Genomic DNA, 26,131 nt, shown 5'->3' on the forward strand with positions numbered 1-26,131 from the left:
GTAGATAAGCAGTGATTGAATAAAGACTAAGCATGTGCCTGAGCAACTCGATCAATCTCCGAAAGCAAAAATGCTTTTCTAGTCTCCGGTATTTTCAGAAAAAGAATATGCCAGAAATGAAGAACAGAGATCATATCAGAACATACAAAAACTATTTAATAAAATCTTTTGAAACCAACATATTAGGGAAATTTTCATTAAAAACAATAGTTAAGTGCATCCATTAGTACCAGGAATAACAGCATGGGTAAAATTAATGACTTGACTTGGCAATGCCAGTCGAAGTGGAGGACTTCAAACCAGACACCTGCACAAAAATTAGAAAAATTAAGAGCCTGAAAAATGACAATATTAACAAGGAAATGAAATGGAATGAAGACAGTCAATCCTCAGAAGGATAAATACTTAATCAAGAAGAAGTAAAGAAACAAAAATTCTAGCGACTGTTCTAACTTTGACATAATTGGAGTAGCACATACTCAGCATTCAATTAAACAAAATGATATCCAACATTAGACACCCAAAAGTCTTACAGTTTTTCCTGTGCGAGAGACAATACACAAGCGGAAACAATGAAAGTATATGCACCCTTAGGTAAGTTGATTAATGAACAAGTTGAATCCTGAAACCTAGTTCAAGTTTTGCAAGGGAAGCATGTGTATCTATGCTTGTAGATAAAAGGCAAGAGAACACTATGAGGATAAAATAAGCTGGTTTAGAACAATTATCTGTGTAAGACAACAACCTGCAGTCAAATCTGACAGAACCATGCACGAATTGTCACTGTCAGGTATCTTAGAGAGCTTTCCCTCGATTATCAGTTTGGTCCCTGAGTTTTTAAACATAAATGAAATTGCTACTTTGACTAATCTAGTTAACAAAATACTTATATGTGCAATTAACTGCCATTGTGGCAATCTAAGAGCTAGTTGACATTGTCATGCATAAGTATAAAATTTAGTCCATTGTGAGACCAAAAGAAATCCCTTAAGAGACAAAATTGAGCTCAACACCTTTAGTGCTATCGTGTTATATGAGCTAGCTGTTAAACTACCATAGTGGCAGCTAACGAGGTAAGCATTCAATTAATTAGATTGGTGCCAGAAGGATCAACTTGATTCACACTCACTTATAGAACTTAGGAATCAAACTGGCTATGTTTAAAATTCACGGACCAAACTGATTATTGAGTGAAAACTCATAGACCAAATGGATTCTTATCAATAGTGAGGAAGTGTGAGAAAAAGTAAGAAACTGAAGAAGTTAAAGTGAGATACAGTTGGAATCTTGTGAGTCAAATCAAGATCTGAAGCTATAATCTAAAACATTTTGAATGAGTTAGGGTTTGGTTACAAGCTATAGAGTTTGTACACGTGCTGTGAAAAATAACCAAATGCAACCTTATCTCACATCTCCCAATCAGTGTAAGAATTGGCAAAGCAAACTACTGAATACATTTAAAATATAGTGATATTTCTAAAAGGTAATAAGAGTTCAGAGAACAATATTAGTACTACCTGCATAGCACCAGCCCCAAGCATAAGTTGACAAGTTTGTGTGTTGAAAAGTTTCAAAATTTCTATCACACGATGTACAATTTCTGAAGAAAGTGGCGGCAACAGGTTGTTCTTATCAATGTACTCTGACAGCATCTTCAGCAATATTAAGCCACTGAACCAGAGCAAGCAAATTAATGTAATTTAATCGACAAGCTGGCATACCAATCAAAAAGACTAAACAAATCATAAAAGTAGAGGTGGACCATGCAGATTGGCAACATCAAAGTAAGAGTGAACGCATACAACTATAGAAGTATATTGAAACAATTAAATAATCAAGTGTACATAGAAATGCTTATTCTGGGAGAACTGCAAGAAAGGGAAAAGGAAAAGGGAAGGGAAGGGAAGGAGTACAAAATGGAGAAGTAAAAACAAAGCTAACCAGTTTACCATGTGATAACCAACACCTTTGTAGTAAAGAGCCTGAGATGCAGATCTTTTATGGTCTTTCTCTGTATTTTTACATTGTGCTGATGAAATTTTGCTATTAGCTCTATTGAATCAGCCTGGGCTTTAGTGTTATCCAATTCAGTAGTAGGCAATTCAGTGGACTTAGTCTGCTCCTTGGGTTGTTCAGCATTTGACTGTCCAGTTTCTGACGTTGGCAGAACATCATTGTAACTAGTTGAACTAACATCCTCATATTCATTAAGGCTCTCAGAATGCAATGCATCAGATGAAAAAACCACTTTGATAATGGATTGAAATTCATCAGGAATATCTATCTCCACCCATGTTTCCTGGTCAAGCACTGCCCTAATTTTTGTCATCTGATTGCAAAGAAGCAACTATTAGAAGCAAGTAGAAACTGAAAAGATTCATGATAAAAAATGAGAGTAACGGAGTTAAAACTAACCCGAGATTCATGCTGGAAATCAACAAAGGATTTGGTCTGAGACTGCAGTGTCCCACGGATGCTGTTTCCCAATCTTCCACCAACCTGTTAAATTGACCATGCAAATTACAAGATGGATATAAATAACAATTTCTAAATAACAATTTCTAATCTTAAGCTTCAAACCGAGAGGAAAATAAGTACTTTTTCTGTAGCAGTAATGAACTCCTGGGTGATGTTATATATGTTCTGAAAATCCTGCAATTTCAGCCTTGGATGGAGAACAGCACGGACCACAAGAAGCTTTGCCCATCTTCCATGAGCAGCATCACACGCTGCAAATACAGCTTCTGCGTTTTCTCGCAATACATTAGCTCTATTTAGGACCAAATTCTATGAGAAAATCAGACAAATTACACAGCAAATAAAATACAATATCTAATTCCATCTTTTTTTTATGTCAACAAGTATAAGAAGTAGCCATGAATTCCACATCATGTTCTCTTTTTAGAGGATATTCATTAAGTGCCATAAGGAATAACAAAAAGAAATTCAGCAGTTAATCTGAGTCTTGAGGCACCTGAGCACCTCGAGGACAGCTAAATGATTAATAAGAGGAATAATATGAAGATTAAAACATTTCAGATCAAAGAGCATACTGATGTTATTGTTATGGCAATCAAAGCAATTGCTTTTGCACATAAATATCATGGTGCACACTCAATTTAGCTAAAAAATTCCAATGCCAGCATAACATTTTTAATTATATAATGCACTTTGATATCATGAATCTTGAGCAATATAGATCACAACTTGCTTACTTGCACAAAAAGAAACAACTAAGCCTTATCCCATTAGATGAGCTGGCTACACAGATTGAAAGGCTCATAGTGCTATATCGTAAATCATATTTATGTTTGAACCATTGATAAATTTTTACATATCTCTTTTAATAATCTCCACTGTGGTTTTCTTAATTCTCCCTCAATATCTAGCTTTAGGACTACTCTCCATCTGAACCACTCTCCTTGCTAGAGCCTCTAAGGGCCTCCTCCAAACATGTGCAAGCCTAGTATGACGAGTATTGGGTTTACCCTAAAGGATAGGATTGCTGGTACTGAGAAAAAGGAAACAAATTGTTCTCACAATGTGCAATCTATGCCACTAATTGAATATTGGGTGGAGGTAATTTGAATATTTTTAACGTATTTGTATTTCATTCATATTCAATTCAACAATAAATAAAAATTCCATTTAGATCACTCAAATAGAATATATATATATATATATATATATATATATATATATATATATATTCTTGCATAACATAAATATTGTTTAAACCTTTCCGGTGTAAAAACCGAAAACTAAACAGTTTGAAATGCTTTTCTTGCGTATTCTTATTAGTTGATCATTTTTTGAAAGATTCTTGTGAAGTGAAAGGTTTCGTTAACTACTAAGTATAGTAGTGTCGAGTAGATCTGGTTGTTTTTAATGGCACAAAACAAGTATGGCACGATTAAGACTTTGCAAAGGTCTAAATTTAATAATCTTTTTAGATTAGTTTCTCTCTGATCTATGTTGAGACAGAAAAGTTTGTCTTCCAAGGGTGGTCCTCTCTTCATCTTAATAAAAATTTTCGTTCAATCTATTGAATTATGAAATTCAGGTGCCTCTGAATTTCAAATAGCACATCAATCTGCAACTTAAATGGACTGGAAAACGACTTAGAAAAAAAAAGATTTTTCAACAAGCCTATAACATCAAGAGGCCAGATTTAACCTGAAAGTTTTTTACATGTTTGCAAAGCTTGCAGCATCAACTGCTCTTCCCTGAAATGAACCCCGTGCACCATTTCGTTGTGGTGAATGTGACAATAATGTATTACCATGAACTTCGCTTTCATTCGATGTTTCTGCAGCGGCAGCACCATGAGCAATTGCAGCAGCAACAGAATCAGAAGCATAATGACCATCACGGTTGTTCAAAATCCATTCAATGGCCCATTTTCACTTCAGCCGCCCGCACTAAATGTGCCTGCAATCACTAAATGGAAAAAAGATCTTACTAAATCTCTTAATAGCAGATGTAACAGATGAAATTTCTAGCATATGATTAATTAAATCTAAGAAACCATCCCATGGGTTCTGCATTCTTCCATCAATCAAGTAATGATATAGGGCATTTAAATGGTAACTCCATTGGCAGTTTACAAATTATAACATGGAAGTAAGATGTGGTTGGATCTATGTAGCTGCATCCACCTAGTGGGTGTTGTTATGATGACTTTATGAAATGATTGACTATCATACCATTATCACTAATAATTTAAGTCCAAGTGAAAATTGGAAGGAAAAAAATACTTTAGTTTTTTAATTATAATTTTACACTTTCGTAATTCAGTAATTATATTTTGTGACTTATGATTAAGAATCATAATTATTACAAAAGTTCGTGATTTTTATTTTATGATATAAAAACCTCATTATATTAAATGTTATTTGTTATTTATTACTAAAACTTTTAAAAAATATTTTTATTTTGACAAATATCTAATGTTCGGATTTTTTATTTTTATAAATTAAATAAATGTAATAATTACTAAAATAAATAATTTTAAAAATATTTACCGAAATAAATACTCTTTTCTTATCTCGTTTACACTGTTATCTCGTTTATAGTGTAAACGAGATAAGACAGATATAGCAACACGTGTTTATCTCGTTTACAGTGTAAATGAGATATATGTATTTTTTTTAAAAAAAATTGAAAATAATAAAAAATATTAATAATATCAATGATCCAAATTTTTTCCATGCAATTAATACATAAAAATGTTGGTAGAAGAGATTAAAATGGATATGTTTGATCAATTTTAGTCTATTTTAAATAATAGGGATTAACACATTTACTTGGAAATCATTAAACTGCCCATTATTAACACAGTCTAACTACCAACGTTTAAAAATTTAAAATATAATTTAAATACACGTGATTTATTTAATGACTTAATTAATGCATGTCACTCTTATATTGGTATATAATAATGGACAGTCCACTATTGATAATGGGTAGTTTCAAATATACTTCAGCACACTGTTAATAATGGACAATTACAAATATACTTTTAAGTATACATTATTAATATATTTGTTTCTTCCAGAGTAAATATAAATTTTATTTGTTGCATGGGAGTACATAAAAATTTGAAATATAATTTAATTAAAAAAGATTTCATATTATATACCAATAGAGTAATCTGAGTCATTAAATAAATCACGCGTATTTAAATTATATTTAAAATTTTTAAACAGAGGTAGTCAGAAAAGAGGTAACATGTTAATAGTGGGTAGTTTAATGGTTTCCAAGTAAACGTGCTAATCCCTATCATTTAAAATGGACTAAAATTGATCAAACATATCTATTTTAATCTCTTCTACCAATCTTTTTATGTACTAATTGCATGGCAAAAATTCTACCAACCTTTTTATGTACTAATTGCATGGCAAAAATTTGGATTATTGATATTATTAATATTTTTATTATTTTTAATTTTTTTTAAAAAATACATATATCTTGTTTACAGTATAAACGAGATAAACACGTGTCGCATACTGGGTAAACGAGATAAGAGAAGAGTATTTATTTCGGTAAATATTTTTAAAATTATTTATTTTGGTCATTATTATATTTATTTAATTTATAAAAATAAAAAATCCTCTAATGTTCTATTTCTCTTATATACTATTTTTTTACTTATACTTTTCATCATAATGGATAAAAAGAAAATATATATTAAATATTAAGTTTATTAAAATTTTAAATCAAACATTTTTCTACTTTACTATCTAAACATAGTTTATACTAAATGTTCTAAACTTTAAACTACATTTATTAAAATAGTTTCTATTTATGAAATCTGTTATCTGTAATTCCAAAGAACTAATATTTAATAAACCGTAAGTAGACAAGCATCTTGAATTTATAAATAACACATCTTCCTAGCAGAGGTCGTACCAAATGAGATACTTAATCTTGTCAAAAACTGGACCTACGTAGCAAATTTGTTTAACTTCATAAAGAAAAGTGGGGGACAAGATATCAACTAAAGCACAGAGCAAAATACATCAGCTGACGAAAAGTAAGTCAGGCAGTAACAAAGCAATTCAATCTCAATGATGTGACAACCAAATTAAAACAACCACAATATGAACACAAGAGCGCATCCCCAACCCCAAGTAAGAAGGGAAAAAAAAAGTCAGAACCAAATATAGCAACAGACCACAGAAATTGAACAGTGCCAAAGCAAGCTTACATCCGTTTAATAAATAATTTAAACCTAACAAGAAGATACTATTTTAATTTGCAAAGCTAATTTTGCAGTCAGAGTTCATATCTGTTTGTGGATCATTGTACATGTGTTCTAGCAATAGCAGCAACAGATCATAGATCCACATAAATTTTTTAGTTAAAATAATATAAATTATTAAATGTAAACATTTCAAAATATGCAAGACTTCTAGGGTAGAATGTAGATGGGCGAAACAGTTCAAGTAAAACTTACCTCTACTATCATGAAAATAGCACTAAGGAGATGCACAAAGCAATCAGATGATAGGCTCCTCAACTTGCTAGCAAGTGATGCACCACCACCTGCTATAGAATCATTATTTAACATTGGAAGGTTGGTAGTAGTATAGAATCCATAAGAATATGATGGGGTGAAAAAAAGAATGTATCCTCTTACAATAGAATATGATCTACGTTAAAGATCTCACCGTCTGCTTCTACAGCTCTGTCTCCAGAAAAGAATTCTAAATCTGAACCTCGTGCAACAAGAACCAGAAGCAACTCAGCAATGGCAGTTTTAAATTTTAATAGCACCCTTCATATCAGTAGTTAGTGTATCCTGATAGATCCTCAGAACAGAAGGAAGTTTAGCCTACAAATAAAGGACTTATTTAACCAATTTAAAAGAGTAGTTTACAGAGAAAGCATTAATAATTAAAGTGATATTTCTCAGAAAAGCTATTTAATGTAAAGCTCATTATTATTTTAGGGGACTTTCCATCTTAAACATGTTGAGACTGTAAAGTTGTGCTTTATAAATAAATCTTTTATTTTTTCTTGCTTTTGTATAGGGGAACCCTTATCCCCAATTTGTATTATCTTTCTCGTCATCTTAATGAAATTCCTTTTTTTTTTTTAAAAAACCCAAAACAATATTTTTAAGAAAAGCAAAGTCATATCACAAAAGAATATTAAAGCAAAGATGTGTAACACCCTACCATACAGAGACTTATGCTTAAGTCATAATTCAGAGATGGCAAGGTATTACGACCTCTAAAACAAAAATTTAGTACGTATAGTAGTATGAATGATTGATTATAACTAGGAGCCTTGTGGAAAAAAGGGGTAAACAAAAACCGCAACTCAAAAGCGCAACACTCCGATCACTAACACAACGAGCAAGGATAAGCTAACGCAAGATCATATATATAAAGAGTATCAAAAACAGGAATATCAAGACTCAAAATCCGGCTGCGAAGGTAACCGGTTCGAGCATAGCAATATATACATATAATAAAATAAGGAAAACCCCAAGGAAAATCCAAAGGGACACAAATACCGAAAACCTAATCTCCAAAATCCCCTCTAGAAGGAGTCATCACAGTTTGTATTATTTAATGGAGATAAAAGTATCTAAACAAGATATATAAATCAAGATAGAGTCCCGAGAACAAGAATCTTCGCTAATCCAGAAGTCCCCAGCATGCCTCAACGAGAAGCCTCGCGTCCTGCATCTGAAAACCACAAAATCCGCATGGGTGAGAACCAGAGGTCCCCAGTACGGTAACAGCTTCCACATATATAATACATAATAATAGAGGAAAGCCGAAGGCAATCCTAGAACTTCCTCCAGAAAATATCAAAGCTTATAAACAAGCTAAACCGTAAGCGGCAACTAACTAAAGATCCTTCAGTCTAACTAATACTTCCCTTTCTACTTCCTTCAGACCTCCCAACAACCAGCAGGAGTATAATATAGCAAACACAGTTATATCAGACAAGAGATTTACAAATAGGAACAAATAAGGCATTTAGGCAATTAGCAAGTAATATGCAGTCAAATAGGCAATCTCAAACAATTCATGTAGTATGCTTATGATGCATGCCTGTCCCTAGTGGCTGATGATATCATCTGTCGGTTATAGAGCCAACCCGACAAGTCCTGGTAGCTAGCCATTGGACTGTCCCTCTGTCGTGCATCCCCAACTCGAGTTATACTCATCATAAACTTGATCATAATCATGATCCATATCCATCACCCTCACTGGTGAATATTTATCCATCACCATCACTGGTGAATATTTATGGGGGCGAGCTCATCCGGGCCTTTCACAGTGCCCGGCCACACTTACGACATAGGGTCAAAAGAGCTTCGAGTCTCAACCTGGAGCACATGGTGGCTAGCCATTGCTACTACCCAGGGAAACCCTCATCTCCAATGGTGGAAGTGCAAACCTTCACAATTCAATCAACATCATATATGCATTTATACTTGGCCATAAACATGGCTCCGCCGTAACACGGCAATAATCTAGCCATCCGGCTCACGGTTAAATCCATAACCAGCCAATTCATTAACAATTACGGCCCTTCGGCCCATGGCACAACAAGCACTTCCACCGCCATTCTCCGCATCTCACATAATCATCTTTGATCCTCAATGATCATTCATTTTTCCCTTGCTTCACTCGCAAGTTACCACATTCACTAGCCCTTTTTCTCATGCTAGGCATATCATAATGATTTAAGACATAAGTGGTGAGATCGGAGGCTTAGAAGTATGAAATTTGGCTTTTAAAACTCAAAAATCAACTTTGGGATGAAAACAGGTCCACGCGTATGCGCACTCCACGCGCACGCGTGGATGGCGCTTTCTCGAAGAACGGCGCGTACGCACCAAGTGCGCCTACGCGCGAGGGGTCATTCTGCTAAAAATTTTCTAAGTTAAAAGCTGCAGAATTTACAGATTCAAACCCCAATCTTCCGACGGACATAACTTCCTCATTTTAAATCGTTTTTCACTCGTTCTTCGAACGGCATGGACATCCCGGATCCAATTTCATTTCTAAACAGATTTGGCACAAATCAGAGATCCGTAGTCCAAGTTATGTCCCGTCAAAGTATGCCCAAAAACCATGTTTTCATACAAAACCACAAGGTGCCATTTTCAAAACAAGCCACTTTCAACTCTTTTCAAAATCAATCAAACATGCCAATTTCAATCCTTCTCTTTGAAATCATTCAAAATGTACCAAAATCAACAACAAGCCATCCTCAACTCACACATTGACACTTTACCAAGGTTTCCAAAACCACATCCAACCATTTTAACACTTCTCAATCAAATGGCTAAAGGACAAACACAATATCATGTCATACATCCTTCCTCATCCCAATTTCCAATAATACCATTTCCAATTAACCATCATTATACATAATCAACATCATACTCACCATCAACATGGTACCACCCATCAATTCAACCTCAATCATCCATCAAGCATATATCACAACATGCATTTCTCATATTTCACACAATCAAGGCATCAATATTCATAATCACATATATGAACACATCATATATTTCAACCATTCAACAACACCAACAATTCAATGCCTATCTTAGGGCCTCTAGCCTAAGTATTTCCTACCACATTACATATTAGATACGGGAAACTAAAACCATACCTTAGCCGATTCCCCAAGCTCAACCGGAGCACTTCCAAACCACTTGTCCACAAGCTCTCAAGGTATCAACACCTCCAAGAACAGATTTTATCACACAAAACCCTCTTCCAAGCTTTCCAAAATCACCAATCAAGCTCCAATATTCACATATACACAACCTAAGCCACAATCATCATACCCATACACAATATCTCAATACCCAAACATCATAGAACAACAAATTATACTAGGGTTGAGAATCTTACCACACCCAAGGTCCAAGGAGACAAGATTAACCTTCTCCTTCAAGAGAGTTGGGTCCTATAACATCAAAGAACCCAAAATCTCAACATTTTTGCTCATGAAACTCGAAATCAAGGGCTGGAATTTCGAACAGTAAAACGTAGCTTACCTCAAGATTAATTGTATGGGTTTTGTAGAGCTCTCCGCGGTGAACGCGTGGCCGCAAACGGAGCGGCAATCGGAGCTCTAGATCAAAAGTTATGGTGGTTTGAAGATCAAGTGAGAGAAAGAACTTGAGAGAGTGTTCTTCCTCCCCTCTCTTCAATTTCAGCGTGTTTGAGTGTGTTGTGAGGAGAGAGAGTGCTGAAAACTAGGGTTTTGGTTTAGTTTAGTTGGGCCAAGGGCCCACTTTGGGTCCGGTTGGCCCGGTTTGGCCCGTTCGGTCCAATCTTGGTCCGATTTCTATAAAATTGGTACCGAAATTCTCGTCTCAATTTCCTCTATCATATTAAGCCATAAAAATAACATTTTTGGCTTTCTAGAATAAATTCTCATTTATGGGTTAATTAGCCGTTAATTAACCGGATCTTACATTCTACCCACCTAATTGGGAATTTTGCCCACAAAATTCAAATTCAAATTCAATTACCTGAGAATAAGTGCGAATAATCCGTTCGCATCTCCGACTCAAGTTTCCAAGTGTGTTCCTCAACACCGCCTCGACTCCAAGCCACTTTGACTAATGAAACCACTTTTCCACGCAACCGTTTGATACTAGTATCATCAATTCTGACTGGAGCCACTGGAAGCGTCAAATCTTCTCTTAACTGAACCGATTCGGGTTCTAACACATGGCTAGCATCAGGAGTGTACTTTCGAAGCTGCGACACGTGAAATACGTCGTGCAGGTTTGAAAGATGGGGTGGTAGAGCCACCCGATACGCCAGCGGCCCAATCCTCTCCAAGATCTGAAATGGACCAATGTATCGAGGATTCAACTTCTTTGCTTTAATCGCTCTACCTACTCCTGTGGTCGGAGTAACTTTCAGGAAAACATGATCTCCTGCCTCAAATTCTAAGGGCTTCCGCCTTTGATCGGCGTAACTCTTTTGACGACTCTGCGCCGTAAGCATCCTATCTCGGATTTTCTTGACTTGTTCAGTGGTCTCAACTATCATTTCCGGCCCCAACAAGCCTTTCTCTCCAGCTTCATACCAACATAGTGGAGATTGACATTTTCTCCCATACAAAGCCTCATACGGAGCCATTCCGATGCTCGCATGGTAACTATTATTGTATGCAAACTCTACTAACGGCATATACCGATCCCAACTCGCCGGTTGGTCCAAAACACAAGCTCTCAACATATCCTCTAGTGTTTGGATCGTCCTCTCGGATTGACCATCTGTTTGAGGATGGTACGCTGTACTCAAGCTTAATCGAGTTCCAAAAGCTTTCTGAAATGCACCCCAGAATCTCGAAGTGAAACGAGGATCTCTATCAGAGATTATAGTAGCAGGTACACCATGGAGTCTCACAATCTCCTTTATGTATAACCGAGCTAGCTCCTCAAGGGTGTAAGTCATCCGAACGGGTAAAAAGTGAGCTGACTTCGTCAGTCGGTCCACGATCACCCAGATAGCATCAAAACCAGTCCTAGTCCTTGGCAATCCCGACACAAAGTCCATTGCAATACTTTCCCACTTCCATTGCGGAACCTCTAAGGGTTGCAACATCCCAGAAGGTCTTTGATGTTCAATCTTTACCTTTTGACAAGTTAAGCACTTTGAAACATATTCTGCCACATCATTCTTCATACCCGGCCACCAAAACATCGCCTTTAAATCATGGTACATCTTAGTACTTCCCGGGTGAATGGAGAATCCACTTTTGTGTGCCTCCCTTAAGATATCTTGTCTCAAAGTACCAACATCCGGCACAATGATCCTACCCTTGAATCTCCATAACCCATCTTTTTCTTCCGACACTCTCCACTGTTTTCCTTGCTCGATAGCCGGTAACACCTTCCATAATGCTTCATCATTTTCATGAGCCTTTAGGAGTTCGGACTTAAAGTCACTTGAGATTTCTAATCGGCTCAAACACAAGTTTCCAGATACTTCTCGAGCACCAATTTTTAGACTCTCGAATCCCTTGAGCAACTTCTCCTCTTGAAGCATCATCCAAGACGCATATAACGACTTCCGACTTAACGCATCCGCCACTATATTCGCTTTTCCCGGATGGTAATTCAACTCAAAGTCGTAGTCCTTCAATAATTCCATCCACCTCCTTTGCCTCATATTAAGCTCTTTCTGATCAAAGAGGTATTTCAAACTCTTGTGATTGGAAAAGACTTGGAACTTAACCCCATAGAGATAATGCCTCCACACCTTCAAGGCAAATACGACCGCAGCGAGTTCCAGATCGTGCGTAGGGTAACTAACTTCATGAGGTCTCAACTGTCGTGAGGCATACGCCACCACATTATGATGCTGCATCAGCACACACCCTAGACCCTTCAACGATGCATCACAGTACACCTCAAAAGGCTCGTTCGGCTCAGGTAACACTAACACAGGTGCAGTGGTCAACTTTTTCTTCAATGCCTAAAAGCTCTCCTCGCACTCAGGAGTCCAAACAAACAGAGTGTCTTTGCGAGTTAACTTTGTCAACGGCAAAGCTAATTGCGAAAAGCCTTTGATGAACCTTCGGTAATAGCCAGCTAAACCCAGAAAACTCCTTATCTCAGTTACTGTGGTTGGTTGCTTCCATTCCATCACAGCCTCCACCTTAGTTGGATCTACGGCTATTCCCCTCTTACTCACCACGTGACCCAAAAACTTTACCTCATCCTTCCAAAACTCACACTTAGACAATTTCGCATAGAGTTTCTTCTCCTTTAAAATTTGCAACACGGTCCGCAAGTGTTCCGCATGCTCTTCTTCGGTCTTGGAGTAAATTAGTATGTCGTCAATGAAGACAACAACAAATTTATCCAGAAACGGACGGAACACTTTATTCATGTAATCCATAAACACTGCAGGAGCGTTCGTCAACCCAAAAGACATTACAGTATACTCGTAATGACCATAACGAGTTCTGAAAGCAGTCTTAGGGATATCCTCACCCCTCACCCTTATCTGGTGATAACCGGATCGCAAATCGATCTTGGAGAAAACCCCAGCTCCTTGTAATTGATCCATGAGATCATCAATCCTCGGCAATGGGTATTTATTCTTTATGGTGACCTTGTTCAGCTGCCTGTAATCCACACAGAGCCGCATACTTCCATCTTTCTTCTTTACCAGTAATACTGGAGCACCCCACGGGGAAACACTTGGTCGGATAAAGTTCTTACCCAACAATTCCTCTAACTGAGACTTTAGCTCGGCCATCTCTAACGGTGACATCCTATAAGGAGCACTTGAGATTGGTCCCGCCCCAGGCACCAACTCAATAGCAAACTCGACCTCTCGGTTAGGTGGAAATTCCTCAATATCATCGGGAAACACTTCCGGAAACTCACACACTACCGGAATCTGATCCAACTTTTGATCATCACCCGAAACACCAGCGGTTAACAACAGGATACCCTGACATTCGATTCCAGAACAATTCACCATCATCGAATTCAAGTAATAATTATTCACCACGACCGGCCCTTCTGTATCTTCCGGCATAAAGTACACCGACTTTGTAGAACAATCAAGCAGGACATGGTTCTCAGATAACCAGTCCAATCCCAAGATAAGATCAAGACCGATCATCGGTAAGCAGATTAAATTATGGACAAAATCACGCTGCTTGAACCTGAACGAAACTTTCGGGCATCCTAGCCTAGTTACCATGGCTTCATGGGTAGCATTATGTACCTTTAGGTCATAACCTAAGGTTACGATCTTCAATCCTAACTCATGGGCTTTCTCAAATGCAATAAATGAATGCGATGCTCCCGAATCAAATAAAGCATTTAAAGTTTGACCAGCCATTTCACAGTTACCTCGAATGAGTGTCTCAGATCCTTCTGCACCCACAGCTGAGGTGGTGAACACCCGACCAGTCTGTTGTGCTTTCCCAGCACCTTGCTTTTGCTTCTCTGGACAACTTGCGGCTTTATGCCCCGCCTTTCGACAATTGTAGCACAAACCCCATCCGGCCTTGCATGGTACTCCCGGATGGTGACTCCCACACCTAGTACAAGCTTGATCATTCTGAGGCTGCTTCCCAAACCTTTTTCCTTGGGAGTAGTTGTTGTTGGGCCTCCTAAAAGAACCTCCCCTTTTGAAAGGCAGACCTCTAGGTGCAAAACTCTTCCCTCGGTTCTATGAAAATGATCCTTTGTGACTTCCTTTCTCAGCGGTTGCCCTCTTCACACACTCTTCAGCAACCCTACACTTGTTCACCAATTCGGAGAAAGTCCTAATTTCCATTGGTCCCACTGAACTGAAAATATCGCTCCGGAGTCCTCCTTCATACTTAACACACTTCCATTCCTCATATTCCACTGGAGTCCCTTGACACATACGAGAGAATCTGAACAGCTCCTCAAACTTGTCAGTATACTCAGATACGGACATAGTACCCTGCTTCAGCTGCAACAATTCAAGCTCCTTGGCCGTCCTAGCAGAAGTCAGAAAGTACTTCTTATAGAACTCCTCTTGGAAGACATCCCAGGTGATATAATCATCACCCTGCTGCAGAAGACGACGGATACCTTGCCACCAATGCGACGCTTCACCTGTGAGCATATAGGTAGCGAACTCGACACGCTGTCCTTCAGGTACCACTTGTGCTTGCAGTGCTCGCTCTATAGCCTGAAACCATGTATCGGCCTCAGTCGGGCTAGTAGTTCCCTTGAACTTAGGTGGATTAACCTTCAAAAAGTTCGCCAGTGTCATCGGGCCCTGAACTCCACTTCCGTCATTACCATGGTTGTTCATTTGTTGACCAAGAGCCTCAGCAGTGGCTTGCATAGCAGCAGCCATATTCTCCAATGCAGTCATAAAGTTCACCGGGTCATTAGGGTTAGTCTCCGGCGCACGAGCATTAGTACGACCCCTCCCACGGCCTCTACCGCGTCCACGAGGCGCCATTTGGTTCCTATACACACCAAACAATCGATATTAAGTTGATCAGTCTCAATATCGGAAGTTCAGTGCTTCAAAGTCCCAAATGCATGCTCATGAACGTTTATGCCAATTATATCAAGCAGATATACTAGTAGCACATAACACACACACAGAGAATGCACAGAAGCATAGTCAGTCCATTCCTCAGGCTCTACAGGAACGAACTGCTCTGATACCATAATGTAACACCCTACCATACAGAGACTTATGCTTAAGTCATAATTCAGAGATGGCAAGGTATTACGACCTCTAAAACAAAAATTTAGTACGTATAGTAGTATGAATGATTGATTATAACTAGGAGCCTTGTGGAAAAAAGGGGTAAACAAAAACCGCAACTCAAAAGCGCAACACTCCGATCACTAACACAACGAGCAAGGATAAGCTAACGCAAGATCATATATATAAAGAGTATCAAAAACAGGAATATCAAGACTCAAAATCCGGCTGCGAAGGTAACCGGTTCGAGCATAGCAATATATACATATAATAAAATAAGGAAAACCCCAAGGAAAATCCAAAGGGACACAAATACCGAAAACCTAATCTCCAAAATCCCCTCTAGAAGGAGTCATCACAGTTTGTATTATTTAATGGAGATAAAAGTATCTAAACAAGATATATAAATCAAGATAGAGTCCCGAGAACAAGAATCTTCGCTAATCCAGAAGTCCCCAGCATGCCTCAACGAGAAGCCTCGCGTCCTGCATCTGAAAACCACAAAATCCGCATGGGTGAGAACCAGAGGTCCCCAGTACGGTAACAGCTTCCACATATATAATACATAATAATAGAGGAAAGCCGAAGGCAATCCTAGAACTTCCTCCAGAAAATATCAAAGCTTATAAACAAGCTAAACCGTAAGCGGCAACTAACTAAAGATCCTTCAGTCTAACTAATACTTCCCTTTCTACTTCCTTCAGACCTCCCAACAACCAGCAGGAGTATAATATAGCAAACACAGTTATATCAGACAAGAGATTTACAAATAGGAACAAATAAGGCATTTAGGCAATTAGCAAGTAATATGCAGTCAAATAGGCAATCTCAAACAATTCATGTAGTATGCTTATGATGCATGCCTGTCCCAAGTGGCTGATGATATCATCTGTCGGTTATAGAGCCAACCCGACAAGTCCTGGTAGCTAGCCATTGGACTGTCCCTCTGTCGTGCATCCCCAACTCGAGTTATACTCATCATAAACTTGATCATAATCATGATCCATATCCATCACCCTCACTGGTGAATATTTATCCATCACCATCACTGGTGAATATTTATGGGGGCGAGCTCATCCGGGCCTTTCACAGTGCCCGGCCACACTTACGACATAGGGTCAAAAGAGCTTCGAGTCTCAACCTGGAGCACATGGTGGCTAGCCATTGCTACTACCCAGGGAAACCCTCATCTCCAATGGTGGAAGTGCAAACCTTCACAATTCAATCAACATCATATATGCATTTATACTTGGCCATAAACATGGCTCCGCCGTAACACGGCAATAATCTAGCCATCCGGCTCACGGTTAAATCCATAACCAGCCAATTCATTAACAATTACGGCCCTTCGGCCCATGGCACAACAAGCACTTCCACCGCCATTCTCCGCATCTCACATAATCATCTTTGATCCTCAATGATCATTCATTTTTCCCTTGCTTCACTCGCAAGTTACCACATTCACTAGCCCTTTTTCTCATGCTAGGCATATCATAATGATTTAAGACATAAGTGGTGAGATCGGAGGCTTAGAAGTATGAAATTTGGCTTTTAAAACTCAAAAATCAACTTTGGGATGAAAACAGGTCCACGCGTATGCGCACTCCACGCGCACGCGTGGATGGCGCTTTCTCGAAGAACGGCGCGTACGCACCAAGTGCGCCTACGCGCGAGGGGTCATTCTGCTAAAAATTTTCTAAGTTAAAAGCTGCAGAATTTACAGATTCAAACCCCAATCTTCCGACGGACATAACTTCCTCATTTTAAATCGTTTTTCACTCGTTCTTCGAACGGCATGGACATCCCGGATCCAATTTCATTTCTAAACAGATTTGGCACAAATCAGAGATCCGTAGTCCAAGTTATGTCCCGTCAAAGTATGCCCAAAAACCATGTTTTCATACAAAACCACAAGGTGCCATTTTCAAAACAAGCCACTTTCAACTCTTTTCAAAATCAATCAAACATGCCAATTTCAATCCTTCTCTTTGAAATCATTCAAAATGTACCAAAATCAACAACAAGCCATCCTCAACTCACACATTGACACTTTACCAAGGTTTCCAAAACCACATCCAACCATTTTAACACTTCTCAATCAAATGGCTAAAGGACAAACACAATATCATGTCATACATCCTTCCTCATCCCAATTTCCAATAATACCATTTCCAATTAACCATCATTATACATAATCAACATCATACTCACCATCAACATGGTACCACCCATCAATTCAACCTCAATCATCCATCAAGCATATATCACAACATGCATTTCTCATATTTCACACAATCAAGGCATCAATATTCATAATCATATATATGAACACATCATATATTTCAACCATTCAACAACACCAACAATTCAATGCCTATCTTAGGGCCTCTAGCCTAAGTATTTCCTACCACATTACATATTAGATACGGGAAACTAAAACCATACCTTAGCCGATTCCCCAAGCTCAACCGGAGCACTTCCAAACCACTTGTCCACAAGCTCTCAAGGTATCAACACCTCCAAGAACAGATTTTATCACACAAAACCCTCTTCCAAGCTTTCCAAAATCACCAATCAAGCTCCAATATTCACATATACACAACCTAAGCCACAATCATCATACCCATACACAATATCTCAATACCCAAACATCATAGAACAACAAATTATACTAGGGTTGAGAATCTTACCACACCCAAGGTCCAAGGAGACAAGATTAACCTTCTCCTTCAAGAGAGTTGGGTCCTATAACATCAAAGAACCCAAAATCTCAACATTTTTGCTCATGAAACTCGAAATCAAGGGCTGGAATTTCGAACAGTAAAACGTAGCTTACCTCAAGATTAATTGTATGGGTTTTGTAGAGCTCTCCGCGGTGAACGCGTGGCCGCAAACGGAGCGGCAATCGGAGCTCTAGATCAAAAGTTATGGTGGTTTGAAGATCAAGTGAGAGAAAGAACTTGAGAGAGTGTTCTTCCTCCCCTCTCTTCAATTTCAGCGTGTTTGAGTGTGTTGTGAGGAGAGAGAGTGCTGAAAACTAGGGTTTTGGTTTAGTTTAGTTGGGCCAAGGGCCCACTTTGGGTCCGGTTGGCCCGGTTTGGCCCGTTCGGTCCAATCTTGGTCCGATTTCTATAAAATTGGTACCGAAATTCTCGTCTCAATTTCCTCTATCATATTAAGCCATAAAAATAACATTTTTGGCTTTCTAGAATAAATTCTCATTTATGGGTTAATTAGCCGTTAATTAACCGGATCTTACAAGATGCATACAACAACAACAACAGCAACAACAACAACGACGACGACGACGATGACGACGACAACAACAAAACTTTATCCCACTAGGTGGGATCAGCTAATAGCAAAGATGCATAATCCTGCATAAGGAAATACCAACAGAGCTAAAACACATCCAACCATGAAGTTTGACAAACAGCTCTAACCAGAAGAACAAGATGGAATGGAAAAACATGGGATAAAAATATCTGCCCCCCATTCTCTGTATTGTAAAATCTACGATAGGCCGAAAATACTTTAGGAATATTGGAAGTTTTTTTTTGGGACAGAGGAAGGGGGCGGGGGAGCAGCTACTCAGTCCTCATGAAGTGTGTGAATCAATAAAATCTTGTAATCAATACTTAAGAAGAATATCTTCAAGACAGAATGAATAATACAAGATGGGAGGATAAGAGATCCTCCTTACAAAAGCCAAAAAAACAAACAAAAGAAAAAGTTGTCTATGTAGTATAGCTTTCCACTCTCTCAATATGTATGATAGGAAAAGCCTCCAAAAGTTTCACACCAAACAGAGGTGAAATGTTTAATCTTATCCCAGATAACTTGATGGTCTGAGAAACATATCATTTAAGATTCACAAATTACACTCCAAACAATGGCTGATACTACACATAGCCAAAGATATTGCTTTTTTTAACTCCCAAACCAGCAAATCAAGTCGAGAGAAATTGATAAAGGGTTGTAGGACACACCCAACATACCAAAGAAGCCAAATGAGTAGATGTGATGCATGCTTACCTTATTTGCTCCATACATAACACACACATTAGAGCGAAAGCCCTGTGTGGCCTTCAACAAACAAAATGTCATTGTTGATAATTCCGTTGAGCACAACTGTCCAAATCAAGCATTCCACTAATTCTTCTATTCCAACAAACCATTTACCCAGTAGGATCCGGTCAACCTTATGGATCAAACGAAGTTTGTGTCCTGTTATAAAGTACATCTATAGACAACCCATTTAAATATAATATTTGAAATTATTTTTTAATAGGTTTGTCTACAGTACTTTTGGTTTCCTTTTTTATGTTCAACTGTTGGGCTACCCTCTACTTGCCTTCTTTACACAAGACCATAACCCCCTGAAGTGTCACATTATCTTTTCCAAAATAGCTGCTACCTTCCACTTCCTACCCTTTGCAATCATTTCAAATCCTACTTTTATTAATGGGACCACATCAAACTGGAAAGTTTCTTGTCAGAAACATTGAGCTTTGTTCTGTTTAGCTTTTATCTATGAAGATCGGACACTTTTTTGAATTGTCGTGTCCACGTGTCAGAGACATTTCGAAAATGACACTTATTCGACCCGCGTGTCTTTCATTTCTAACCATGCTTTAATAAAAAATAAAAGTACTTACGTGTCGACGTGTACAACCTTATTCTTGGTCAATATGCTAGTAGTAAGATTAGAAATAGTATGCATTAATTATTAATAAAAAAGGTTATCTAAAATGCTTCATATAATTAAAAAAGACAAATATTTTAAAAAGTTAGTTTATACTTTAATATCAATAAAAATTAATATATTATTATAATCTATCTAAAATATCCTTTATATTTTAATATATCTCATGTTCCCATATCTAACAAAAATCTAAAACTAGTGTGTCTATGTCTCCCATGTTGTGTCATATCTCGTGTCAGCATCATAGGCTTTTACTTCCAAACATACATTCACATACAACATTGTAAGTCTTATGGTTTCTAGGTAAAGTTTTCTAAATTTTCAATCGCAGAAAAACACCTTAAGAACTCTTGTATGACATCAACAAAGCTTGAATCCTCTTCCCCTAATTTTACTATAATTTCATATGGCCTCAAGGTTTTTTAGCTCTATGGGTAAGACCTTTGGAATTGAATGATCTTCCATATTCACCTCTAAGCCTAAATTAGTGCATCTTTTTCCTCCATCTGACTTTATACCAACAAAAAAAAGTCATGTGCATCCAAAGCTTTTCTCCATCACTCTTAACTTCCAATTTTTTTCCAGTCTTACTCCGTAAATAGGCATATACCAAAAAGAAAAATATCCCCTAAGGTAGTGGCTATTATACCTGTTCAATAAGCACATCCAAAGATAAAGTAACAACTTAAAGCCTACAGCTATAAGAAAATCTTTTATGGCCTAAACTCATTCACATACAACCCATTACCCCATGATGCATTATTTGATTTTTTTTTCTTTCCCATTTGCTGCTTATATCTTTGATTAATTGAACATAGGCAATACGAACTCCTCCTAACGCTAACGGACAAGAAGCTTGAAATTTACAAAAGGGAAAAGCATTCTACACAATAACAGCCAAATGAAATATATAAATTCAACTAATATAAACAATTTCTGAGGATTAAATACAGTTATGTTACTCACTTTTCTAAGCAATCCAATTACGGAAGGAAGAAGACGATCTTTGAGATTAGTAGTTTCTTCTTCTTCCAACTTTACCTGGTTGAAAAAAAACATCTAGAGATTAGATCACAAACAATAACCTCAATAGAAACAATAGTTCACATAGCATAATAATTTCAAAAGGAAAAAAGTACTGACAAGAATAACATAAAGAAAAACAATAATAAATTCACTATAAATTATAAAACTTTATACCGTGTGAAATTTAGAGTGGCCCAAGCTAACTACTATAACATGCAACAATTAAAATTATATAAATAGAACATCAAGGTGCCTTTGAATTTTTACTTGATTCAACTCATTTACATTCCAACACGAAGAATATTATTAAGACAGAAAATAAAGAAAGCAAATGGAGGATACTGAATCTACTAATTATCAGACCCATTTCGAACTCCCCAACACTCCTCTAAACTCAGGTTTTCTAAATCACACAACTCCTTAATAGCTTTGATGAAAATAATGAGATTTTATGTGCAGGTCTTGCGCAATTAATTTCTGCACTGCAAAGTGGGTGCTCGACATAAAAAGATCTGTTTGGCAATTTTTTAGTGTATGTGAAGAAATTTCTCTATTCACAAGGAATCTGGTTTTTGGAGAATATCAATCATTTATATGAATGTCATATGTAACACCCTACTACACAAAGCTTTACACCTAGGATGTAAATCAGAGGTGGTGAGGCACTATGATCTCTAAAAGTAAAAATTTAATATATAATATAGTGAAAAAAAGCTTATAACTAGGAGCCTTTGAAGAAAGGGATAAAGCAAAAATCGCTAAATCGAAAAGCGTAACGCTCACGAAACGATAAAGTAGATGAAGCAAGATAGAACCAGCTAAGGAGTAATATACCAAGAGTTCCAAAATACATATAACAAAACTCAAGGACTCGGCTCACGAAGATAAACCGGCCCGAGTGAATAAGTGTATATATATATATATATATATATATATATATATATATATATATATATATATATATATATATATATATTAGAGAACCCGAAATACACCCAAAATATAGAGTTACAGAACCTATTTCTCCAAAATGACCTTTAAGAGGAATTAATACAGCATATATATAATAAGTGGAGATATTAAGTATCTAAGTAGGTACAAATAACCAAAATATAGCCCCGAGAGATAAGAATCTTCGCTAAATCAGAAGCCTCCAGCATGCTTCAGGGAGGTGCCGCCTGTCCTGCATCTGAAAACCACAAAACTCACATGGGTGAGAACCGGAGGTTCTTAGCATGGTAACAGTGCCCACATATCTAACATATAATGTCCTGGAAAAGCCGAAGGCAATCCTAGAACTTCTAATAGATAATTAAAGCTTAAAAACATAACTAACCCATAAAGATAAAACAGACAACTAGCTAAGGATCTTCGGAGCTATCTAAAACTCCCCTTTCCAACTCCTCCGAACCTCCCAACCACCAACGGAACCAAATGCAACAACCACAATTATTACAAACAGAGAAATCACAAATAGGATTCAAATATAGCAGATAACCAAGTAGCATTTAGTTATGCAATCACTTAGGCAATCCAAACAAGACATATAGATGCATATGATGCATGCCTGTCCTAGTGGCTGATGAGTCTCATCTGTCGGTTATAAAGCTAACTCGACAAGTCCTGGTAGCTAACCATTAGACCATCCCTCTGTCGCGCATCCCCAACTCGAGTAATTCTCAATCATAAACATAATCATAATCATAATCATACAACACCCACACTGGTGTTTATCCACGGGGGCAAGCTCATCCAGTGTTCGGCCACCCTTATGACATAGGGTCAGTAGAGTATCGAGTCTCAACCTGGAGCACGTGGTGGCTAGTCACTGCTTTCATCCAGGGAAACTCGTATCTCAGATAATCATTACACATTTTCATTCATAACATTTCATAATCATTCATTCTGACCATATCATCATTCATCATAACCCCGTGTAAGTGGGACGAAACCACAACCCTTGCGTCCACCCAGAGAGCTTCTATACTAACCAACTTGGAGTAGCAAGTGGGGCGAAACCACAATCCTTGCATCTACCCAGGAGGTACATTCTCATATGCCCAAGAGGAACCAAGGAGGGGATCCTAACCTCCCACCATCTCGCTGGGGGCGATTTTACAATACCAAGAGGAACAAGGAAGGGGATCCTCACCTTCCACCATCTCTCTGGGGTCGCACTTTCGAGAAAGAGAGCTCAAGATAAAACAATTATTCATATTCACATTTTCATTTCTAGCCATAAATCACAATTTATCATAGCCATCCGGCTCATAACTTAATCCATAACCAGCCAATAATCATTATTAAGTACAGCCCTTCGACTCACGGCATACACCACACTTCCATCATCACCCTTAGCAACTCATACAATCATTATTAATCATAATTCATCATTAACTCTCCCTTTACTTCACCCTCAAGCTACCCCCATTCCTAGCTTATTCTTAATTACTAGGCATTCTATTAAGATTTAGAACTTAAAGGATGAAATGGAGGCCTAATAGTTTAAAATTCGGTTTTTTAAAAAACCACAATGGTCATATTTGCTGAAAACAGGGTCATGGAAGGTTACAAGCTTGCTGGGAAGGTGAAACACTTAAAAAAAACAAGGTTTTTATAAGAAAACAGGAGAGTGTGCGTACGCACAGAGGTGTGCGTGCGCACGCCCAGAAGAATTTCAAGATGTATGCATACGCATAGAGGTAGGGTGGCAATATGTACCCTACCCGCGGGTACCCAACCCGACCCCACCCGATCGGGTAGGTAGGGGTGGCAACGGGACGGGTAGGGGCGGGTTTTTGCTCTATCCGACCCCGCCCCGCCAAACAAAAACCCGCATCGAACCCGCCCCGCCTCTACCCGCAGGTAGTAAAATGTTAAACCCTAACCCGCCCCTACGGGTACCCGCCCCGCCCCTACCCGCCCCTATAATTATTAAATCTAATAAATAAAATAAAATTTTAAAAATTATATAACCATTATTTACATACATAACATAAATTAAAATAAAAATTTAAATATGATATAATATTATTAATCATTTTACTAATTTTTTTGTATATATTACATATATTATCTATTATATATATATATATATATATATATATATATATATATATATATATATATATATATATATATATATATATATACCGGGGCGGGTCGGGTCGGGTTTAACCTAAACCCGACCCCGCCCCGCACAAGAACCCGTCCCGTTAAAACCCGTTCCGGTGTGGGGGCGGGTAATTGAACGGGTAGGGGCGAGGTGGGTACCCGCGGGTTCGGGTAGTGTTGCCACCCCTACGGGTAGGGTTGCCAACCCGATCCACAGCGGGTAGGGTAGGGTTCGGGTAGGGTTCTCGTGCGGGTCGGGTAGGGTTCTCGTGCGGGTCGGGTAGGGTACGGGTTGAGCCTCAACCCTATCCGACCAACCCGCACTCTATATATGTTTATGTTATATACTTATATAAAAATATGTTTTAAGTGAATGTTGAATCAAAAATCTCTTACTAAATGCAAAAGATCCTTAACCAATAAAAAAAAAATCATTAATAGATAATTTAATATTTTTTTACATAAAATTAATTCTATTTTAAATGATCATCAAGTTATATAATAATGTTGTATATTTTTAGAAACCCGCAGGTAGGGTCGGGTACCCACGGGTTAAGAGCGGGTAGGGTTAGGGTTGGGATATTCTCAAACCGCGAGTATGGTAGGGTTGAGTTTATATAAAAATCTCAACCCGCGGGTAGGGTTAGGGTTGGATCCAAACCTACCCTACCCTACCCATTGCCACCCCTACATAGAGGTGTGCGTACGCACAGGAGTAAAATTTTTCAATTCTGTTCGCTCGCACAAGGCGTGCGAACGCCCTCAACAGAACATGCTTCCCAACGTGTGCGTGCGCACAAGGCTGTGCGCGCGCACAGCTTGCAAGACTTCGTTGGTTGTGTGCGCGCACAGAGCGTGCTAACGCTCCCAGCAGCAGCCATATCCCTGTGTGTGCGTACGCACAAGGCTGTGCATGCACACAGGTTCAAAAATCTACAAGGTGTGCATGCGCACACAAACCAGGAATCACAAATTCTGCAGCATTCTTAGAATTCAGATTTCAGACCCCCAACTTTCAACGATCATATCTCTTTCTACAGAATTCAGATTTCCACAAAATTTAAACCATTTTAAAGGTTGTTAAATTATCTTTTATTTGATATAAAATGCATTAAATTTCAAAACGGTAGCTCAAGATATGATCCGTTGAAGTTCATAAAAATCCATTTTTTTTTCACAAAATCTCCAATTTTCAATCATACACTTCCAAACCCTTTTAAAACCAACCAAAACCTTACTATCTCAACCTCAACCACATTTCCAACTTCCATATTCATTCCACAACACATCAATTCTCTATTTCATCAATTTTAACTCAATAATCCAAGTTCACAATCCACAATATACATCATCAAGTACCAACCTTCCATTTTCATCAAACTCCACCACTAAAATTTTTAATTCCACAATGATCAACATACAAGACCAATTATCCATATCAAGCACAAATTTCAACTTCAATTCAACCTTCATATATACCAAGTATCATCATCATATGAAACTCACATACATCATAAATCAAGAACTTCAATCATACCCTCCAAAAACCAACAATCACATA

At 37.9% G+C, this 26,131-nt stretch overlaps 1 pseudogene; it reads right to left on the bottom strand.

Moving 5' to 3' along the window:
* Window positions 1–210: 210 nt before the first annotated feature.
* LOC112721036 (vacuolar protein sorting-associated protein 54, chloroplastic-like) lies at window positions 211–7,575 on the bottom strand (annotated as a pseudogene).
* Between the last annotated feature and the right edge of the window lie 18,556 nt (window positions 7,576–26,131).

Source organism: Arachis hypogaea, chromosome 11 (genome assembly GCF_003086295.3).
Source record: "Arachis hypogaea cultivar Tifrunner chromosome 11, arahy.Tifrunner.gnm2.J5K5, whole genome shotgun sequence".
NCBI classification, from domain to species: Eukaryota; Viridiplantae; Streptophyta; class Magnoliopsida; order Fabales; family Fabaceae; genus Arachis; species Arachis hypogaea.